This window comes from Cimex lectularius, unplaced genomic scaffold, assembly GCF_000648675.2.
Source record: "Cimex lectularius strain Harlan isolate CLEC.00 unplaced genomic scaffold, Clec_2.1 scaffold142, whole genome shotgun sequence".
In the NCBI taxonomy this organism is placed as follows: domain Eukaryota; kingdom Metazoa; phylum Arthropoda; class Insecta; order Hemiptera; family Cimicidae; genus Cimex; species Cimex lectularius.
In genome coordinates, this window is record NW_019392729.1 from 365,697 (window position 1) to 383,705 (window position 18,009).

The window sequence follows — 18,009 nt, forward strand, 5'->3', positions numbered from 1 at the left end:
CTCCTTCCAACTAAATATTTACAAAATTATGTTGAATTGAATATGAGCAGTTTTGGATTGAATTTAAGGTGAACAGGTTTTAAGAGCACGCATTCGACGGCAGGACAGATATGTGCCATATAAAAACTCATACTTACGTCTCGTACATCCGGAGACAATACAAATATTTTAACAGGAACAAAGTAATATACGAGGGGCGGATTCGGATAAAACGCGACCAATCATTTGATGTACAGGTTGTCTCCTTTTAGCCGCGGGGCCTGACTTAGCTTTTACGATTCAGACAGGCGGTAAATCAATGGCAGTCGACCAGGCAGAGAAAATTGCTTTCCCATGAGGTAAACTTCTAGAGATACAGTTGAGCAGCGTTTATTTCTCCCTGTCGGACAGTAATATTTCTTGGTTTTATTGGAGATGAATATTCTCAGGTCGGGCAATAAACGCACCATCAAATCCTCCGGGGTTGATAGGTCCTGCAAAGATATGTCAGACTTAATTTCCAGTTCGACATAAATACATTCTCATAATAACAAGTTCTCCACTTTGGGGGAAATTTTATGGGATTAAGTTAAATTTATGAAGGGCTTATTAATTTTAAAAATATGGGAGATTGATAACGAAAAGAGAGGCTCCGTGATAAGTTTCTAATACTGTTACAGTTCTTGGCAATGTTGTGTCACAGTCGGTCTTCAAAGAAATTTGCAATCGCCTACTAAAAATTTAATTTTTAGACATATTTAAGATTGTTTTATAAGTTCTAAATAAATTGTTAAAAATTAAAAGGGATGTTAACAATTTTGTAGTGTTTATTTTCTCTAGCAATTCTATTTTATTTGTGTTATAAATTGCATTAAAATTTATTAGAAAATATTATGTTTTTACTGAAAGAAAATTTAATTAAAGGATTTTGAAAAATTACAAAATAAAAGATTTTAATTCCATAATATTTTGATTGGACACATTAATTTTTTTAAACAATTAATATCGTATGTAAAATGTCCTTTGTTAGCTGAACCCTCTGAGCACCTATTAGACACACTGTTAATAAGGTTGTCACTAGTTTCATAAAAAATTTCACTCCATAGATGTTGCAACGCTGCACTCAGTTGTAGGTCAACTGGCTGCGGGTGGTGATCAAAAAGCTTTCTCTGCAATGCGTCCCAATATGCTCAATGGGATTGAGGTTTGAGGACAATGGAGGAAGGGGCCGATGGGAAATTCCTAGGTTTTCTAAACATTGATGAACAACTATGCCTTCATGAGGTCTGGCATTGGCATCCATAAATTGAAAATACCTGCCAATGGGATCCTTGGTTTGAGCGACGTATTTTCCTCGATAATTTCTTGAACATAACCGACTGCGGTGATGTTGCCTTCAACAAAATGGAGCCCAATTCGTCCTCCAGTGTAAAACCCATCTATTTCACCGCCTCCTCCAAATTACATCGAAAGGGAGCACGAACTGGGGCATTGTTGCATCATCTGTTCTCGGTAGACTCCTCGGCGTCTGCTCTCACTACACAGACAGAAACGCAATTCAACAGTAAACATAACAGCATTTCAATTGGTGTTCTCTTCTAAGCCCTCGCTTTACTATATTCTATCCACCCAGGGAGTCGTGGCCCACTTAATGTGGAACTACGACGACGACAGGTGGTACAATGTGGTTAAGGCTCGGGGCCCTCTTGTCCTCATCTACGTCCATTGTTTCCTGTGACCCCTCCCAACCCTTGTATACAAGGAGGGTGTCCGGGCGCAAAATAATGGTGCAGCCCTGAGGACTTGGCAACGTCTCTAAAGCACAAGCTGAACTCGTGTCGGCCTCGGGTCGGCATGGGGTGGCGGGTGCTTTATCAGAGGCACACGAGAGTTAGGGTACCAGATCCTGTCTGCATAGGCGGGGGAGGGTCCATAATCACCTGTACTACTGGGTAACAGAAAACGAATTATGAAGGTGGGTTCAAGGAGTATACTAAATTATCCAGGTGATGGAAAAATTTATTGTGGATTTTGAAAAAAAAAAATGTTTAAGATTTTATTTTTTACTGGACCGATTTTACTTTAATCTATGTTTGTATTTAGTAGTCATAATTGACCGTATTATTTATTTTAATTAATTATAATAATTATTTAGAGATCGTGAGGTCCAGTCTGCTGTAATGTTGGTTAAAAAAATTTCTTTCTCGTCCCAACGTTTCAACCTTTATGGAGATCCTCAAAAATTGCACTTAGTGAATCTGACCAAATTCTAAACCGTCAGGAATTCTGTGCGATGCCTTGTCATTTTCACGCTAACCTTTCTATGATAAATCCGCACAATGTGGCTTTTTAAAATAAAATTTACTTTAAATTAACTTTAATTTAAATTTATCCCAATTTGTTTAATGAGCCTGAACAACCAGACAAAAAAAATCCGTAATGAAGCAGTCTCAAATTAAACGTTGGTTCAACAAAATGATTTTTCTTATCATCAGAACAGTGATTTTCATGAAATTTTCATTATATAAATATATCGAAAAACAAGGAACAGTCGTGATTAGATACAATCAGGAAAATCGAAAATAAGTGCAACCATAACTTTCATAAAGCCTATGTTTGATAGTCACTTATCATCATTCTGTGGATATCCTCGCTGAATTTTTTGACATTTCGCCATCTTCAGTATTTGGGTGATTATGATGAACTAGGAAGCGAGGAGGATTGTGATCCCCAGGCACTACTTTTGGCTTATTACACCTTCCTAGTTCCTTAGTCAGTGCAATTGACTTAATCCTTCTTCTCAAACGGATTAGGTCATTGATTACAATTTCATTCCCTAGATTTTTCTGTATGTATCTCCATTACGCCGTTGCTTCGCATTCAAAGATGATATGGGTGGCTGTTTCTTCCTCCTCTTTGCATAATCTGCAGATGAGATCATCGTTCTATATGCCTATGTGATGATGTTTTCTCATATGCCAGTGACTGGTTAATAGTCCTCTCACTCCTCTGAGTCTAGCGATTTGCCAGTCATGGTGAGGGTTGTTGTTTCATAAATTTACAGTGTCTAGCGCCGCTAAAGTTTATCCTCCTACATATAAAATATGACTATGAATTTACACAATGATGTTCACAATATAGAAAGTTTAGGTTTAATCAAAGTTACAATTAATTAAGGTTTTTAGTTGAGATAAAAGCCTTAATTAATTGTAATATATTAAATGGTCAGGCGGACCACGAAATTAGTGAATTTAATTAAAGTATTTGTACTCACTCAATGTGTGAGTTTTCCGTGTAGACGTTTCACTGTTGTATGTCGTATTGAGAGTGTCTGTTCCACTCTATGACACATTTACACAGTAAAGAGTGTTCGTACCGTGGTATTTGATATTTAGGCAAATTTATTATACAGTTTTCTGAAAATAATATTTTAACTTGAACCTTTGATATGAGAAATTAATAATAAATACTTAATTGTTAAATTGTTATGTGCTATTAAAATATTATCAAAACAAAACAGAGGCTCGTTCATATGTGGGAAAACAAAGGCAAATAAATAGTTTTCCATTGTCAAAATAAAGTTTTTTGTATCAATAACTATCACTGCTGCCAAACGGCGTATCGAAAATTTAATAATGTTTTACAGGTTCTTGCGGCCTACATAATCCCTGTCTTCTAATAGAATCTCCAGATATATAGCTACATATAGCTTGTATACACACACACACACACACACACACACACAGACACACAGACACACACACACACACACACACACACACACATATATATATATATATATATATTAACCCCTTGCCATCATTTCTTATTCGTTTATAAAACCATTTTGTTTTATGGATTTAATTGCATCCTCTTCCTACAATATCAAAACATAACGTTAAAATGTATCTACAATGACAATGAACTATTAAGATAAATAATTAATCTTTTTACGTAAGGTTTTGGTTGGAATGAAAAAGTGTCACAAGCGGGATTCGAAACAACGAAAACCTTAGTAAAAAGATTNTATATATTGTCCTGTTTACTTTAGATTTTTTAATATTGCTGTATCGCAAGTTGTAAAATACTTATTTATAGTTGTTTTCATTGTATTTGAATCCACTCCCATGAACATTTCCGTTTTCATTATTTTTTATAAAATGAACTGATGGACGTTTGGGGAATTTACACCTATCCTTAGATACTACAGAAATCGAATTATTGCTGTACCATTTGCCGATGGTCTCACAGTATGAATAGTCGGGAAAACGAACCCCAGAATCTTCCTGCTGCGAGTGCCGAAAGAAAATAAGTTGGATGAATTGGCGGAGCAGCTGTCGGCAAATAATGGCGGTGCTGGCCTCTGGGAGAAAGGAAATGTGAGACCTCTTTACACCCTCAGATACGGCACCGGTACAAGGAACGAGACCCTTATTTGTCATGGTCATCGAGGTAGACCATCTACGTGGAAGGCTGCTACGATCAGAGGTAAGGCGTATCTCGATTACCAATCCTGCTTGGTAAAAGATTACACAGGTTTCACTCGCTGCTGTAATTGCCAGGGTTACGAGCAAGTCGCAGGCGTGTGTCCTAGGAAAGACCCGGTGTGGGGAAGATGCGCGGGCCCCCATGACACCCACCCATAGGTGGCCGCATGGTCAAGGCTGAGACTTAAAAAGCACTTTAAGAAAAAACTCCAAATTATTTATTTGATTATTGTAACATTTCTTGGTGTGGTCTGGGGTGAGAAATCTTTGATTTGGTCATTACTGATCATGCTGATATGCCTTTCCTTACTTTCTTGATGTGTCAGGCGCGTTTTGGCATTTTGCTATCTTGAAATCGGTTTTCTTCAAAGTGAAGGCTGGAAGCCAGAAACGGTTGATCCCCGAATATATTATGTCGATGATCATGACACTGAGGGTCACCCAGAGCGCAACCTGAAAATATCCATGGGCACACTTTTAACCAACTGAAGTCCTGTTTCCTTACGGGTACACAATGACCAGAGATTGAAACCCTTGTGTCAGTCTTTGTCCTTCATTACTCCTGAAACCCAGTCCCAACACTTTGTTTCAAGGTGGTGTCCCAGAGCCGTGGCCAACCCTCTCGTATACGGGTGAAAGAAATCGTCCGTGGACATAACGGGGGAGGGGTGCTCGATCAGTCACATAGGTGGGACAATGAACCAGATCTTGTCTGAAAAAGACGGAGGCAGCATACTGACTGAACTACGGCTCGGAGCTTCTCCACTCGGGAACGATAGAAGTTTGACCAACGTCGAGAGGTTTTGAGCTTCTCTTTTGAGCGCTTAAGGCTAGCCCACGCTTCCTTAAAAGAAAAGTCAAGTTACGGACAATCTCGTCCAGATCATTAGTAATTGGAACGTTTATCTACATATTTGCTTACAAGAACAGTGCAATTCTCTTGTAAGCAGACGTGTGTCGCCTCCCACATCGCTATAAACGAACTACTGTTAAAATCATGTTGCAGTCAAAACATAACCTCGTCGCCTTAAAGTTGACTCGCAAAGAGAATTGATTTTCCGTTTTTGATCTATCTTGCGTGTTATTTTTGTGATGTCCAATTCAAATTCAGTCAATATGACACGCTATTTTTTCAAAGTGACGAATCAACATTGGAGTCGAGGGCTTTGTGCTTATTTCTGACTCAAAATCATCAATGCATAAATGCACCTTGTGAACGAACCCAATGGCTACTACAATAGAATTCACTGTTATGTATTTTGTTGTTCCTCAATCGCCCATGGGGTTGCACATCCATCCAATCTGTGCTGGTCCCAAAGGAGCAAGGGTTATTCTGCAAACAGACACCGGCAAATAAAAACTCATCATCATTGCCGGTTTGGGATATATTTTTAAACTCGAATTATATATAAACAAAGAAACAAAAGGAAGAAAAATAAATGCCGCCAATAAAGCGTTTTAATGACTTTATATTCTTATAGAGTTTAATTCCCTTATCAAAACTAACACAAAATATATTTTTAATTCCAAAGAAATATGATGAACGAGGTCTTTCTTTAGCATGTTTAGCATGCCGTTTAGAGTAACACAAGCAAAATGGCAGGAATTTAGGTGGTAATTTGTCAAAGAAAAATCTTCTAAATATTTATTGTCACTAAACAATTATGTGCTGCAAACGAGTTCTAGCTTTCGTGAAAGGGTTTTTAATAATCAACTAATTTATACTAACTACATTAACTAACATATATTGTAAATTTGTCACAATCTTCTCTTTTTCCCGTCGATTTTTAATGTGGGTTAATTTACTGCTTTATTAACAAGTTATCGATTCCTATTCGAAGCAAAAATATTAATTACCCTCCAAGAACCGTTATATGTATTTAACATGGAAAACAAACAAAAACGAAGCGAAATGTTTATTTTTTTTATCATTAAAAATTTACACTTATTAGGTTTGCAAATTTACACATGACCACATTAATAGTTTACGATGAACTTAAAATTTTATAATGAGCTTTCGGAAACTGTAAACTTAAATGGGGGTGAAATAGTTTAAGTTGTAATGAAAATGCCTTCAATCATTTGAGCCGCGAGTAAATTTAAAAAGGCTGAAATTAATTGCAATTTTAAGTTTTGTTTTAACAGCACAAATATAATGAAAGAATGCGAGTCTCTTACTTAAATTCAGAGGTTCGAGATCATCGTATAGAAGTAAAATATTCAAACGAGGCCGGCGTAGGCAAACATTAAAAAAATTCACCATCCGTCAAGAACTGAAAAATCATGCATGGCTTTTAAATATTTCAGAATCCACGTGCCCCTTCAGAGCAAACAATTTTAATATTCCTTCTCTCTGGCGGCATCGAATTGCCTCTCGCGCACGAATGATTTACCATTTCCAATTTTTCGGAGAGCTTACTGGAAAGCTACAAAGAACTTTACAATGACGTCAATTTTCATACTGTTTTCTATGTCATCTGTAAACTTTCTAATAAAAACTCTTTGTTTAGGTCATCATGTGTGAAAATAAAGTTTTACCTATTCCATTGAATTTATAATTAATTTTTAATGTTTGTTGCTTTGTGTTTCAGGTAAGACGTTTGTATTGCATCAGCATGGTAAGCATAACTATGTCGATTTCTTTCCTAGTAAACCAGCCATTGTGTTCTGTTGTGGATTCAATGTCTGGTATAGCCTTTAAAATTTTATTTTAGATTAACTTTTTAGATTGACTAAGCATGGGTTTTGTCAGAATTAACAAGGCACACTTGCAGCATACTTCAGCATAACTCGCGACTGCCGGACCAACGCCGGTTTAACAACCCACTATGTACGAACAATTCATTGTTTTAAACCAAGTTATTTTTAAAAGTTTAACGTATTCTTCAAATACACAAGAGTGAATATAAGAATAATGCTTTTCTTTAAAACTCATTAAATTAAAAAGTTAACTGAGGTTTTCAAGTTTTCAAGGGTACTTAATGTGGAAAACTTGAAACATTTAAGAGATATCTTTATGCCCGCTTTTCGCAAGACATCAGATGCTTATAAATAATTACCTGTCTGTCTTATCAAGCTTAATTAATTGTGAAAGTGCAAATTTTCGAGGGTTATTTTCTTTAAAATATAATTCAGTTACACAAAGTATTTCCAGCGTGGTTTTTTTATAACCAATTTTGTTAGGCTTTTTATCCTATATTCGTCGACGTTTTTGTATTAAGTGAATCTAAGGATAAAATAATATTTCATCTTTTACCTTGTTAATATTTAAAATTATTTTTGCGAACGGGAAAAGAGAGGAAACATTATTATCCTCCCCCTTCTATCCCAAAGCTAATCCTGCATTTTTCCGCTCGGGGTTTCAGGCACTATTACATTCTTGAGGACGAATTTTACCAGCAGGCAAAAGTGCTTGTATCTTAAGTGTTTTTCACTTTTATATTAGTTTTTGCCTCAATAATAAGTACTAGCTTAAAATGTTCCGTTTTGTTTTCTTTCCCAGTTGGTCAGACAGGCAGAAAGTTAGTTCTGAACGTTCTTAAAACAACAAGCGGTAAAACTTCATGAGTAGAATATTCCAATTAAGCAGGCATACAATTTCTCGTTCGTGTAGGGAACTATGAAAAAGATTCTGTTGAACTTGTAAACTTCTTTACAATTGCATTACGTTTGAGGCGTATTACACTCGTAATTTATATTCCTATGAAATTGTGATCCTTCTTTATGTGTTAAGTTTTTTAAACAATCGAAAAAAATTATAATTCAATGCAAACTATTTTTACATTTTTAGGGTACTGAGACGGGTTGTAAAAACTTATCATACATGACTAAATTTAATATCTGTACTTCTTCAAGATTCTGTATTGAATTTATATACACTACAATCTTTAAATATAAAATTTAAATGTGTGGTGATTAGTGACCTTTAATCGACAATTATTCAAAAATCGTGAGATGCGGTCTGGTGTGATGAAGGTTTCAAAAAAACATTTTCTTTATCGTGCAACGTTTCGATCTTTATTGAGATCATCTTCAGGGCTCAAAGTGTTTGTCTTCTGTGTAATTGTGCCATTCGTGCGTGTCGTGTTGGGCACTCTCAACTGAGAGAAGATGATCTCAATAAAGATCGAAACGTTGGCACAATAAAGAAAATGTTTTTCTGAAACCTACATCACACCAGACCGCATCTCACGATTTCTGAATAACAAAATTTAAAGATGTGTTAATTCCTAAAATTTGATTTGATCTAGTTATAATGAAATTGAGGGAAGTGACAGAGATCAATTTTAGGGGGGAGTAGACATTGTTTAAAGTTTATTCCTAGCAAAACGTTCATAAGTTTTATGGAGAAAAATGTGTATCGTAACCACTTATCATTTATTTTCCATGTATAGTATTTAGTTTTTAATTATTATAAAATATAATCGTTACGTTTTCGTAGTCAATTGACCGAGTTACTTCTTTCAATCAATTAATTATTCTTTCTAAGGTCTTGGTTGAAATTCAAATGTCAGTGTTACGAGCGGGATTCGAACCCACGACCTTCGGCTAAACAGGCCGCTGCTCTACCACCTGAGCTATCGTGACTTCGATCGGACACCAACTCTATATCTCAACCTACAACCGTCCAAATTTTCCTTTTTTTTGCCATTTTCAAATTTCGTGTAATCGGATTGGGTTCTCACCGACGTATGAAGTGGCAAGTTTATCTCAACCAAGAAAGAATAATTAATTAATTGAATAAAATATAGTGTAATAAGTACATCAGATTCATCAAAAATCTACATTAAAAACTATATTATTTTAATTTACCATTGAGGATAATATTTTAATTGCAGACTCTGGTTAATGAAAAACGTCTACCAACCGACGGTTTTTAGTTTTCCAAATTGCAATAAACATTTTTTGCCTTTATACACAGCCAACGAGGCAGAAAAATGAATTTACAAGAAGGACCGTTACTTTTTTCCTAGGGCATTTCTAAATCTTAAAGTTTTCATTAGGCAATAATTTATACCAACGCCTTCAAAACTGTTCTTGTATAAAATGAAGCCATTTTTTAATATATTAAAAATTTCATTCCTCCTGATGAATTTTAAAGAATTCTAATTTCACTTTTTTTACAATGTTTGCATATAAGTTATTGCATAAATTCAATATTTTATAGACGTTATCTTAGTACATAATTTTACTAACAAATTGGAAAAATTAAGAATAGTGCAATTACAAATAACTTTTGCAAGTACAACGTATATTAAAGTAGGCATTAACAAGTAACAAGACGGCTCTATGAGCCGATTTCATATTAGAGCTAATTTATAATAATTGGTCTAATCCGTTGAAGATAAGCTCAGCAAGGACATTTCAGTCACTTAATTCGATTTTCACCTCAACACACTCACTCTTAGATACGTTCCCTCTTATTTACATAACTTTCACTCAAGTAGGGTGGAGCACAGGATATTCGTCCATCACCTTTTATCACGCATATAGACAACTGTACTTACAATACCTACATTCCGCCATCTATACACTTGTACTACACAAACATTCACGCATATAAATACATTCTCACGAAACGCGTATCACGAAATTTAGAATGTATAAACAGTAGATCCAATCTGTAATAAACAAAAGAGCTACAGAATTATCCCCGTTTGCTCCAGTAATCGGAATAGAGGACCCAAAGATTCGCTGCCGTGCTTAAGCACAATTCGTATATGGAGCGGTATTCCGAATCGCTCCTTAAGGTGGCCATTCACGATAGCTCCTAGCAGTCCAAACGGAGCGACGTCGTACCAAAAACCACTTTAATGGCAAAACTGAACTGGCGTGCCGGGCTGTGCCGAATATTCGACCGGTCCAAACTCCATCTCGCCACTCCAAATATTTACAGCGCGAGGACGGCATGGCGCGTTCGTGAATGGGAAAACTTCGCGTGAACGTTGGAATATTGGAGCGCTGGCTTGATCGTGAATGGGAAAACCGGCGTTTTTTTTGCGGTTTCCGGCTTTCTGTCACTGAGCAAACATCTCGTCGTACATTCTTAAAAAGTCAAAAACGTTTATTCTTTATTGGCAATGCCATCCAATCGAGATTTTATTTTAGAGGTTATTGAATTGTATGAAAGTTTACCATGTTTATGGAAAGTGGTGGACAATGATTACCACGATAGAAATAAAAGAAATTGGGTCCTCGACCAGTTGGTCAACCTTTTCAAAACAAAGGATACTAATGCAACGAGAGATGCGGTATTGATATCCTCTAACAATGATCAGAAATCGTAGTAGAGAACTTAAGTTCTTCGTAGTTCATCCCTGCAGCGAGAAATCGTAATGTGGCTGCCAACATTTCATGTAGAGTTATGATTCCTCTCATGACTGTCTTTTGTTTTCTAATCAAGGGGGTAACAAGCTAGAGTAAAGATAAATAAGGCGTTAATCTTTTTTTTAAAGTTTTGGTTGAAATAAAAAAAATAGTGTCACCCGGGGATTTGAAATTCTAATTTATTCAATATATTTATTGTTCTATTGACCAAATTACTTCTTTCAATTAATTAATCTTTTTTTGTAAGGTTTTGGTTGAACTGAAAAAGCTAGTGCCACGAGCGGGATTTGAATCCATGGCCTTCGGCTAGACACGCCGCTGCTGTACCACTTGAGCTATGATGACTTCGACCCTCTCGGACGGTTGAGATGGAGAGTTGGTGTCCGGGAGGATCGAAGTCACGATAGCTCATGTGGTAGAGCAGCGGCGTATTTAGCCGAAGGTTGTGAGTTCGAATCCCGCTCGTGACACTGACTTTTTTATCTCTACCGAGACCTTACAAAAAAGAATAATTAATTGAAAGAAGTAATTTGGTCAATTCACTACTAAAACATAAATCGGTTACTCAATACCTAATGTTTACATTTCGGTTTTACGTATTATCCAACCATAGACGCATTGAATTGGACTTCTTGGTCACTCGTCGTCGTGCTGCTTTCTCGCTATTCGGGTGGAAGATTTTAAATGGTTTTGTTTAGTGATGCATGAAATTCTATCACAACTCAGCTTAAGGGTGCCAAGCCGGTATTTTCGTGTGACTGAACTGTTTTACATTTCCAATTGCAGAGCCAATCTCTCATCCACGAAATGTGTTTATAGAATTGCCCGTGCTTTGAATGTATCATGCATTGATCCATTTTTTGACAGCCTACAGCCTAGCGGCCTTTAAAAGATATTTGTGTGTCACCCGGGGATTTGAAATTCTAATTTATTCATTATATTTATTGTTCTATTGACCAAATTACTTCTTTCAATTAATTAATCTTTTTTCGTAAGGTTTTGGTTGAAATGAAAAAGCTAGTGCCACGAGCGGGATTTGAATCCATGACCTTCTGCTAAATAAGCCGCTGCTCTAACCACTTGAGCTATCGTGACTTCAATGCACTCGGACACCAACTCCCCATCTCAACCTACAACCTTTCGAATTTTCCCTCTTTTTGCCATTTTTTTGGTGTCCGAGAGAATCGAAGTGACGATAGCTCAAGTGGTAAAGCAGCAGTGTATTTATCCGAAGGTCCTGGATTCAAATCTCCCTCGTGGCACTAGCTTTTTCATTTCAACCAAAACCTTACAAAAAAGATTAATTAATTGAAGAAAGTAATTTGGTCAATTAATTAATTAATCCCGCTCGTGGCACTAGCTTTTTCATTTCAATTAATTAATTGTCATAGAACAATAAATATAATGAATAAATTAGACGTTTCAACCATCTTTAAATAGTTCCTTCAATCAGCGGGTTCAAGGGAAAGATCTTCCATCAAATTGATGTGGGTACTATGGCTTCTGTTCAGGAGTCACTTCTTAAACCATTTCCTCTTCGGTTTTTTGCTTTTAATATATAAACAAGCAGCAGCGTAGCACGAGAGATCGTCATCCATTTTGAGAAGGTAATTCACTACATGGCGGCATTCGGAGCGACTAGCTGTCGAGCGGTAGTAAATGCCCCTTCAAATTTGCCCTTGCGCGGTTCCATTTGGAGCGATCGTGACTGGTCACCTTTATATGGAAGTTAAATAATCGCTCTGGGGAAGAGACTTTTTAAAAAAAAGAAGTTTTATTGTAAAAGATTACAACAGTGGAACCGACACTATGACGGACAGAACGCAACAGTAACAGTGAGCCCCTTTGCAGTAGATACAAGGGGTTTTATACATATTTGTTTAATTAGTTTAATTGGTCTAAGGGCTGATGTGTTTGGTTGCAATGATAAGAAGGGATAAGAAGGCCGCTTTATCGTCTCTGGCCCCTAGGCTAATTGGGTCCTGGATATCTGGCTGGCTGATAATCTGTCACCTCTGACCCGCTCGACTTATCTGAAGTGCTGGTTGTCTATGTGACGTGTAGGTCTTTTCTATAACTTGGATGACAAAATAACTACCATTAACTATGTTGGGCATATTGAGCAAACTTTCTCTACTTGTCAATCACATACACGGGCTTCGGCACAAAAGTATATCAATCGCATATGGCCAATTCTGAGTCGGGTTAGGATGATCCTTCTTCTTCTGATTAGATTCTCCGGTGTCCTTTTATGGCCATTTATTTTACGTCTCCACTTAATTTCGAGGGAATCAACAACTCTTGTGGGATTGTATGAAAGTACATCGTGTGCGATGACATCCACTCCATCACTTTTATCCAATCTCCCTTAATTTGAATTTCGACCTCACGTTTTTTTTCATTTATACTCAGATGCCACGGAACAGGCTTTAATAATCCTTGAATGCAAAAATGAAAGATATATTGATTGTACCAGGCAAACTTGCGTTTTGAAAATACGTTTAACGACTTGCAAACTATCAAAACTTATCTAGAATTCCGTAGAAGGAATCGTTCTAAAAATTTTTCATCAAAAAGCATTTATAAGATGTAAAATGATTTGTTTTTAATTTTTTCTTTAAAACGGAGGGTATATTATGATTTTCTTTCCTGGTTTCATTTTGTTTCGAGCGCAGACGAACCGAACTCTAATACAGGATTATTTACGGTACCATTATTTCAGCCTTTATAACATAATTGCTCCGCTGGTACATATTCTGTAGAAAATCTAAAGGGCTTTTCCCAGCATATTGTTCATATTAAAAAATTCATTTTAATGACAATTTATTAAATATTAATAAACTTATGCATTACAAAGACATAACTGATCATTAGTGAAGAACTCATTGGGTAAATTGATTTATTTTGTCATCGGGCAGTAAACTCTATTTATAATGAGACTAAGTAAACAGTTTAGGAGGTTTTTTCGTCCGACAATCATTTTCAAATAGTCCTCTATGTTTTACCAATTATTAAATATTATTATTTACCAATGAATAAAAAAGTTCATATTGATTCCTATTGATAAATCATTGAGATCACGATCAACATTAAGAGTTGTTAAAAGCAAATTGATATTAACTAAACTTGCAATGAGTGAGATGTATTTCTGAATGAAACGAAAGTTTGAACAATTCTAAATGGACGTTTTTTTACCGCCTCCGTGCTGCCGAAAAACAAGGGTGAAATTAAAAAAATATATTACTGCTGGCGAAGACTCAGATAGAAAGGATCTGCTCAAGATATAATCATAAAGTACAATTCGGAGATGAAACCCTTTGTAACGGGGATGGCACAAGCTCTGTGACAAACGACCCTTATCTGTTCCTAGGAATTGATTGCTTACATTGTTCATAAGATCAAAAGAGAAAAAATATATATACTCTAATCACTTAAGAGACTTTCTATAATGAAAATATCTCAATTAATATAAAGGTTGAAAAGTAGTCGTGAGTTCCGTTCATGTAAGGTTTGATTTCATTAAAGCAAAGTAAATATGTTGTCGAGAAGGGACTTTATGGCCACTCCTTTCATCAACTCCATCTCCACTAGAATTTTTCTTTTGCTGGAATGTGTTTGTGTACCACTAAATCCAATTTCCTCGTTAGTCTTATAAATATAAGTATTAATTCATTTTGGCCTGACGAATAAAATTGTCACAAATACACATAAATGTACAAACAGTTTATTGATTTTAGTGAGTTATGAGGATGGATGGAAACGTAAATATCAAATTAGTTAGATAATTTCATAATTCACTAGTTTTCGTGGTCCGCTTGACCAATTAATATTTTTCATTTAATTAAGGTTTTTAGTTGAGATAAAAAAAGTCAATGTCACAAGCGGGATTCGAACCCACGACCTTCGGCTAGATACGCTGCTGCTCTACCACTTGAGCTATCGTCACCTCAATCCACTCCGAAAATAACTTCCCATCTCAACACCACCTTTTGAATTTTCCTCCTATTTGCCATTTTTCAAATGTCGTGTAATCTATTTGATTCTCAGCGAGAAATGAAATGTCCACGGAGAGCTTTAGTGAAGATATACTTCATCTAACTTATTAAATTCACTAGTTTCATTATTCAATATTTTTCAATTAATTAAGGTTTTTAGTTGAGATTAGGTTAATAGTTGAGGTTAATATCATAATATTTAATATTGCTAAAGTAACAACAAATGTCTCGATGGGCCTTATTACTTCTTTCCAAATGGTAAAAATATTGGATTTCTCAAAATAAAAATGTTGAGTTTGTACATATATTTTTACTTGCCTTTTTTATTTATTTTTTTTTTGGGGGGGAAAAAAAATATTTTACACGTAACGCTTTTTAATACTAAAAATATCCTGTTTAATGATAAATGGATTGGTAAGAGTTACTCTCATCATCTTTCAAGCCTAGAAGAAAGAACGGTTTAGAATAATTCATTTTACAAATAATTTAAAAAAATATATATTTTAAACTAATTCAAGTTGATATTTTTCATAATAGCGTCATATTACATAATTACTTAAATACATAGTCTTAAAAATTAAAAATTAATTTACATTCATAAATGATATCACATCAGAGTTCAAAAATCAAGTTATCGCGTTTTCTTTTAAAATCCTTCCTGTTTTTAAATTTAATTAGTTAGCATATAACGTTACGAATTTTTACCATTCGGGATGAACTAGAATGCTGAAAAATTATGTTTTGGTGCTTGAGTACGACGAATATGTTCTTGTGCCTCGTGCTGCAGTCATGACATGAAATAATAATTTAAAATTGTCTTGGTGGCCGCAAATATAACATCTAAGAACTAAAATTATATGACCTGCGTAATCCTAGACGAACGGATATATTATCAAGATCTCTTTTGAAGTAGGAAAACCTTATGAAGCGGGACCACGTATCCTCGAGAATCCAATGTTATATAGTCGTCTATTGGCACTCAAAATAAAAATGTACTGACGAGGAGGCGGAAAGAGCCTCGAATGCATCTACGTAAAAAATAAAAAGTTGGAAAAGCTTAAGAAGGTTTTATAATGCAGATTCTCATCCATATCCCACAAAAAGAAAAGCAAGAAACCAGTGTCATATCTTCATGTAACATAAAAAACAGCAAAATGGATGTTTAGCAGTTGCGACTGGCGTATAAATGTTTTCAATCTCTCGATCCAAAACACACAACAGACAGTTTTCGCGCCTTAAAAGTTAAAACAAAACCCCAAAACCTTGTACTATCGACCATATCCAATTGCCCACAGGAAACATTAAGAGGGATAGAGGGAATTTCAATGTTAGTGGTTATCATACTGCTGAAGATTATCCACGATGATTTTGAATTATTGATGTCAAACTTGTTAATAACAAACACCTGGATTGACCTAGGAAATATTTCAGCAGTTCGACTCATAGCAGTGTAGAGATAATGAACTGAAACCACTAAGTAAATACCATAGTTTTTGGTAGATGATGGGGTTTGGTCTGCGAGTTGGCGAACTCATGTTGAACCGGCACACGGGTACTACTGGGTCTGTCTTCACTCGCGGGTTTTTTTGTTTGAGTTATTCAAACGCGTTTCGGCATTACGCCATCTTCAGTGAAAAACTGTCTGTCGTTTAGTCTGAGTGGGGTTTATGTAGTATTGCGTCCGTCGCTTGTCGCTGGGGGCGTCGCGTTAGGGGGCGTGGTCTCCGTGCTCGTTGCTCGGTCTTGGTGGCGGTTATTTCCTTTGTCAGTTATTATTTGTGCCTTGTTGGTTTTTTGTTTTTTCCTGGTGTTGGTTGCGATGTTTTGTTCTTCTGAACGTTTTCGTTTTTTGTTATGGAGTGTTTAGTGGTGTGAAGGTGGTGTGTGATTGTGAGTTTGTTTGTGCGTTTATAAGTTTTCCGTCTTTAAGTGTTATTTGTTTGTATATCTCGAGGTTCTCCAGTATGTTTAGTTTTCGTCCTTTTTGTGCGTTGAGTATTAATGTCATGCTTGTTTCTATTGTGTTTGGTTCGTGGTTGTAGTGTATTAAGTGTGTGACGTAATTTGATTTTCCGTCATTGTCTCTGAAGGATCTAAGATGTTCTTTGAATCGAACTCTTAGTTTCCTTCCAATCTGTCCGATGTAAGTTTATCCACATTGACATGTGATGCTATAAACACCGTTGTTGTCAAGCAGGTTAGTTGTGTCTATGTTTCTTTTTAGTAGTTTACCGGTGTTATTTTTGGTCCTTAGTGATGTTTTCAGTCCGAGTTTGTTGAACAGATTTGTTAGTTTGTAGGTTTCTTTTCCTGTGTATGTGAATGTTGTCCATTTGTTGTTGCTTTGTGTTTCGTTGTTTTGTTTTTTAGAAGTTTCTGTATGGTGTTTGTTTTGTAACCGTTTTTTATTGCAATGTTTGTTATTGTTTGCAGTTCTTTGTTGTAGTTTTCGGTGTTGAGTGGGATTGTTTTTAGACTGTGTATCGTGTGTCGCAGTGCTGAAAGTTTGTGTTGGTGTGGGTGGTGGGATTGTGCATTTATTATGTTGTCTGTAGCAGTGGGTTTTCTGTATATTTTGAAGTCGATTTTGTTATTGTCTTGATTTGAACGAAAAACTTGAAATTTTCATGTTTAACACATTTCATCAAGTAGACCTGTCTGTCGACTCTGTTGCACATTTTTAAACTTTGACAAATAAAAATCCCTATTAAGATAAAAATAAAAGATGTGAAAAAATAAACACTTATGATTGGGGAAATAACGAACGAAACGTGTCTGACCGACCAAACCACCTGGGTTAACAGAACATGATGATCGGAGGCGACAGGTTAATCACGTCACAGACGTCAACAACATATATCACAATTAATGTAACTGTCATCGGGTTGATCGCTTCCGATTATACTTTTCCTCCTGATTATTCGCAAATCGTATTTAATAGCTTTCACCCACGCCTACAACACATGAAATCGAAAACAACCAAACAATACCATTTTTAGATACACTCGTAATAAAACAACCAGATTGCACATTAATCACAGAAGGTATCAAAAACCAAGAAACACAAATCGCTACCTCAACTTTACATCTCACGATCTTCTTCATACCAAAGGGTTGCTTCACACAATTAATACTAGTATCATATCACCATCCCATCTTATTATTCAACTTGCTTCCATCTGTACATATGGTCTACTGCGAAGTATCACTCTCCGGAAGAT

General features: G+C 35.9%; 1 protein-coding gene and 1 non-coding gene across 3 annotated transcripts in view; one reads left to right on the forward strand and one right to left on the reverse strand.

Moving 5' to 3' along the window:
• LOC106666991 (neuroligin-1-like) overlaps positions 1-18,009 on the forward strand; it is a 641,234-nt gene that overhangs the window by 249,525 nt on the left and 373,700 nt on the right. The window lies entirely within an intron of this gene.
• Trnan-guu lies at positions 8,981-9,053 on the reverse strand. The gene has a single exon. It is a non-coding gene; the product is annotated as a tRNA-Asn (tRNA).